Genomic DNA, 6,140 nt, shown 5'->3' with positions numbered 1-6,140 from the left:
AAGGATATATTATTCTGTTATGTAGAATAGCGGCAAAAACTCACGGGGCCTGAAGCTTTGAATTAGAGGAAATAAGCAGCGGGCATTGTGCAGAGAGAACTCAGTCCTTTTCTAAGTCCTGCCTTTTCTCCGAGACCACAGAGATGCGGGCCAGAAGACATCAGCAACCAAAGTTATCTCACTGACTTTCTGACCGCTCTGACTAACACAGCCCTACATCCGGCAATCGCTATTTATGAAATTTCCCCTAGACAGCTATTAAGCTACGAAAGTTCTCTCAACACTGGACTGTTGTACACAAAAGTCACTCTAGAAACATCTTCCTATCTCTTCTCCGGGTAGTAGAATGTGTGTGTCATATTCAAGCTGTGTTCACTGCAGCTACTTTTTTTTTTTTTTTTTTTTGTGGTACGCGGGCCTTTCACTGTTGTGGCCTCTCCCGTTGTGGAGCACAGGCTCCGGACACACAGGCTCAGTGGCCATGGCTCACGGGCCCAGCCGCTCCACGGCATGTGGGATCTTCCCGGACCGGGGCACGAACCCGTGTCCCCTGCATCAGCAGGCGGACTCTCAACCACTGCGCCACCAGGGAAGCCCAAGAATTTGCATTTCTAATGAGTTCTTAGGTGATGCTGCTGTTGCTCCTCTGGGGACCACTCGTTGAGAGCCACTTATCTAGAAGGAGCTATTGAGATCTTGTCCTTTGAAAACTCATCCAAACCGACGTTTGTGACAGTCTTCTTCATGGGATCTAGAGTAGGGGATTAGGAGGTTGGGAAATTTGTGCCAGTTTTGGTTTTCCTTTTTTTCCATTCAAGTGTTGCATGAATGATGAATGAGCTTTTGTTTCAGTGCCCAGTGTTAGAGTGCTCTTGGCTCAGTCCATCTGGGAGGGTAGGCTGGGGGGGAACTGAATTTGCAGCACTGATAGCAGTTCTTGGTGAAGAGGCAGCTATTCCAAGAGGTGTCTATCAGCCAAGCTTCCTGCCGCAGCACCACCCACATCTTTCCCAGGGAAATTCCCAGTGCTGATTATAGCCCTTTGGTGGGCTTTTCTGTCCACAGACTAAGTGATGAGCATCTTACGGGCAGGAACCTTGACAGTTCTATTTGCAACACAAGGCCAGACCAGTGCCTGGCTCTCTGAAGATTTTCATAAATGTTTGTTGGATAAAGAACAAATGGTTCAGAAACTCAAAAAAGCAAATTCCCGGAAGTCTGGGGCAATAGCTCTTGGGAAGAATGAAACTGGAGTGGCCTGGATGTTTGTGAGCTGATCAGTGAGCACAACGTATTGCTACGGGAGAAAAACCCTGGATTTCAGATAGAGGTGCCTGGAATCCATTTTCCTGGCAGAGTCACATTGGTGCCTACTTGAGGGTTGTGGCTTAGAGGGTGGCAACAGCCCCATGATGGGCACCATCTGGGCTGTGGTGTTCAGTGCTTTATGCTCTGGGCCTGGCACAGAGCCTGGTACACAGTAACTGCTCAAAATGTTTTTTTTTTTTACTTTAAAAAAATTATTTAATTTACTTTTGGCTGAGTTGGTGTGCGTGGGCTTTCTTTAGTTGCAGCGAGCGCGGGCTACTCTTCGTTGCAACGTGCGGGCTTCTCATTGCGGTAGCTTCTCTTGTTGTGGAGCACAGGCTCTAGGTGCACAAGCTTCAGTAGCTGTGGCTCGCGGGCTCTAGAGCGCAGGCTCAGTAGTTGTGGCGCACGGGCTTAGTTGCTCCGCGGCCTGAGGGATCTTCCGGGAACAGGGCTAACCCGTGTCCCCTGAATTGGCAGCCGTATTCTTAACCACTGTGCCACCAAGGAAGCCCTCAAAATGCTTATTGAATAAAAAATGGACGAACTTCATTCAGATGGGGGAGCTTCAGCATCGGACAGGGGTTGGGCTGAAGTTTGGGGGTCCTGAGGATACTGATGGATAGTAATTATAATTCAAAGCTCAACATCTGAATAAGAGAACATACTTATATAAGGAAAGATCCTTCTCTAGATTAATCAACCCTAAGAAGTCTAAGCTGGATACATTTTCAGCTGAAAAATACATTTTCAGGTAAGGGGTGTATTTGTTATAGACAAAGCATGGCAAAGTATAAAGGACAAAATAAAAATGGCTATAATTCTGCCATTGGAGATACTCACAGCTAAATTTTTTGGTATATTTCTCCCTTTCACTATTAAGATGCTCTATTTCTTACTTTTTCACCCCAGGTAGCATTATTTGTGAGCATTTCCATGCTATTAAATGTTGTACTACTAGAAATAATACTTCAGGGAACATTTTTATACATAAGTCCTTATTTGCATTTTTTGATTAATCCTCTAAGAAAAATCCATAAAGTAGATTTTTTAGGTCAAAGTTTATGCATGATATATGTTGGAGGTGGAGCAGGAAATAAGTTATGTTTCAAGAGTATCGATGAATTATGACTTTCCTCCTACCAAGAGTTCACAAAAAATATGAGAATTGTTTCTAAAATAGTTTCGGAGAGCCACAGATTTTTAATGGAGTCGATCGCTGTGTTACTGCCTTGGACAGGATTCCAGTCATCGGTCCCTTTGAAATGTTTCCCTGCATAATAAGCACATAGCATGCAAATTTCTAAATCCAGAAAGGAAAGAGCAAATAAATAAGCTTCTAAAATGTGAGGCCCTTTAAGAAACCAAGTAAGCTACACAATGCTTACTGGAATTAGGCAACTCTGCAAGGCAGGCTGGGTAAATTCTCAAGATGACAGGCCACTAAACTGTTTCTCTAGGGACAATAAGGGACCCTGCTTGGCACCCATTTTGGGAGAAGTGGAGAAAGCACATAGGCAGCCAGCCAAAAGCTTTAGTGCCTCATTGGAATTCATCTGGGGTCCGGTGGGCATCTGTCTTTGGACTGTTTTGTTCACTGTTTGTCCCTGTGCCTGGCAAGGAGCCACAACACCACACTGTAGGCTTCACAACCACACACTCTCCCCTGAATATGTTTCCCTAATTTCACTGGGCACAACCTGATGTAGCATTGTCGTGCTGGGAGGTGCTTAGAGGAATATGAAAGCTCTCAAAAATCCAAGGTGACTGTAGGGAGATTATCAACTAGCTGTAGACACCGGACAGATTGTATTAGTCAGAGTTTCTGGTTGCATACATTGGTACCCATCTGGCTAGATGAGGCTTGTGAAATAAAAAATAATATATATATATATATATATATATGTGTGTGTGTGTGTGTGTGTTCCTGACACAGGGCTCCTAAAACCCTTGTAAATCCCTAAGTGATAAGAACACTAGGAACATCTTTTGTTCCAATGAGGTGACTCTAGGTGGGCTCCTGGGTGAACCCTGGATGGGGGCTGCTCACCAGAAAGACCAAGCCGTGATTTGAAGTGTGGAATTTTCAGCCCCATCCATCATCCTCCAGAGAGGGGAGAGGGGTGGGAAATGGAGCTAATAATTGATCATGCCTACAAGAGGAAGCCTCCATAAAATCCCAATAGTATGGGGTTCAGTGAGCTTTCAAGTTGGTGAATACATCCACATACTGGGAGGGTGGCGCACCCCAACTCCACAAGGACAGAAGCCCCTGCACTCGGGACCCCTCCCCACCCCCCAGACCTCGCCCTATGTACTCTTCATCTGTCTCTTCATCTATATCCTTTATCGTATCCTTTAATAAACTGGTAAATACATTTCCCTGAGTTCTATGAGCCACTCTAGCAAAGTAATTGAACCTTATGGCGGCGGGGGTGGGGGGAGGGTGTGTGGATCATGGGAACCCCTGATTTGTCCCCATGTTTGACAGAAGTTGTGGGTAACCTGGGGTCCTACACCTGCGATTGGCATTGGAAGTGGGGTGGGAGCAGTCTTGTGGGACTGAGCCCTTAACCTGTGGCAGAGTGTCAGAACTGAGTTAAATTGTAGGACACCCAGCTGGTGTTGTGGAGAATGGCTTGGGGCAGGGACCATCCCTCCACACACACATCTGGTATAGAAGTATTGTGAAAGTGGTAATAGTATGAGAGCAAAGGAGACATACAGGAGCAAAGGACAGAAGGAGACATACAGAGCAAAGACCTGTAGGTTTTTCCAATACAAAGGTGCAAAAGGACTTATCAGAGAATATTAAGAACCTCTGGGATGCTCTAAATCCACGCAGATGGGAAAAATAACCAACCACGTGATGGGGCTTACTCTAGGCTCCAGAGAATATACCTTCACCAACTTGCTAGGCACCCTCAGTCACCTTCCCTTGGGACTGGACACCTGTCTCTCCAGCTCTGCTCCCCCTGGCCACCAGGGACCTTGGCTACTTGGCTACCAGGAGCACATTCCCCCCGCCACTTCTTCACCTTGCTCATTTGTGAAGCCACAACTCACGTGGATGCATCTGGTTGGTGGAACCCAGGTCATGGGCCCCCACCTTAGCTGCAAGGAAGTCTAGGAATGCCCAGTTTGGAGTTTCTACTGTGGGAAGGCATGCTTCATATAAAAATATTGCCAAGGGCTTCCCTGGTGGCACGGTGGTTGAGAGCCCGCCTGCCGATGCAGGGGACAAGGTTTGTGCCCTGCTCCGGGAAGATCCCACATGCCGCGGAGCGGCTGGGCCCGTGAGCCGTGGCTGCTGAGCTGCGCGTCCGGAGCCTGTGCTCCGCAACGGAAGAGGCCACAACAGTGAGAGGCCCACGTACCGCAAAAAAAAAAAAAAAAAAAAAAAATATTGCCAAAATGTAGGGGGAATCTTGAAAAGATTGGGTAGCTGCAAATGACAAATATCCATTATCCAATGAATGAAAACTACTGGGGCAAAAAAAAGCAACACAGTCAAAGATTTTGTGGCATAAATTATTTGGGTATTAGAGGATTTCAGAGAAAGGAAAGGAACTTGTGAGCAGTGGTTTGGCACAGACAATCTTGAATTTGGTACAAAGGAAATAAAGGATTTGAATTGGAAGAGGAAACAGAAACAGAGGGCATTTCAGGTGGGAAATTCAGCTTGGGCAAAGGCATGGAGAAGGAGGGGGCTGTATAATTTGTTGTCCAAACCAGCACACTTGAGGGTAAAAGTGTAACTGAGCAGGACCCTATGAGGCCTTCCCAGGACAGATCCCCCCATGTCCTGTGCCTGCCTTTTGTTTTCATAAAAACTTTAGATTCCTAGGTCTTCCCGAGTTCCAAAGAATAGATTTAATCAAAGTGTGAAAATGCAGAAACAAAGGAAAACATTCAAGCAAGACAAAAAAATAATAGTTTAACCATTAAACAAAGTCGGGGACCTTTGGTTCCTCCTCAAGGGCTAAGATAATATTCTGAGCCATGTCCTTTGAGCTGTTTTGCAAATACAGAAACCCCCACCAGGTGGAAGAAGTTAACTGTATGCTGACCATGAACACGTGGACCCCAGACTGGTTGGAACCAGAAGGTTGATGATGTTGACTCCTGATTGCCTCACCACCAACCAATCGGAAGAATGTCCAGGAGCCGATTGTGTACCCTGCAACCCTCTCCCTCACCCAGTCTTTAAAAACCTTTCTCTGAAAGCCATTGGATAGTTCAGGCCTTTTGAGTGTTAGCTGCCTGGACTCCTTGCTTGGCGTCCTGCAATAAACCTTACACTTTCCTTCACCACAACCCAGTGTCAGTAGATTGGCTTTACTGCAAGTGGATGAGTGGACCCAAGTTTTGTTTGCTAACAAAATAAGGCACTCTAAAAAATTATACTGGGACAGGGCTTCCCTGGTGGCGCAGTGGTTGAGAGTCAGCCTGCCGATGCAGGGGACACGGGTTCGTGCCCTGGTCCGGGAAGATCCCATATGCCAAGGAGCGGCTAGGCCCATGAGCCATGGCCACTGAGCCTGCGCGTCCGGAGCCTGTGCTCCGCAACGGGAGAGGCCACAACAGTGAGAGGCCTGTGTATCGCAAAAAAAAAAAAAGGGGGGAACAAGCCAAAAGGAGCAGAACAATAGCAAAGTATAAGATAAAATTAGAAAAATAAAAGATTAGAAAAAATATATATAAATGAATCAGCAACAACAAGGTAAAACAAAACCCCAACCTAAAAGAAGAAAAAAGAAAAAAAAAAGGCCTTGGCTATGGGGGGAGGAGTTTGGGGGGGTGGAACTTAGGCAGGGGTGGGGTTTAGGGTG

This window comes from Monodon monoceros, unplaced genomic scaffold, assembly GCF_005190385.1.
Source record: "Monodon monoceros isolate NGI ecotype Baffin Bay Population unplaced genomic scaffold, NGI_Narwhal_1 Super_Scaffold_7, whole genome shotgun sequence".
Lineage (NCBI taxonomy): Eukaryota > Metazoa > Chordata > Mammalia > Artiodactyla > Monodontidae > Monodon > Monodon monoceros.
Note: the sequence above shows the minus strand (reverse complement) of the source record.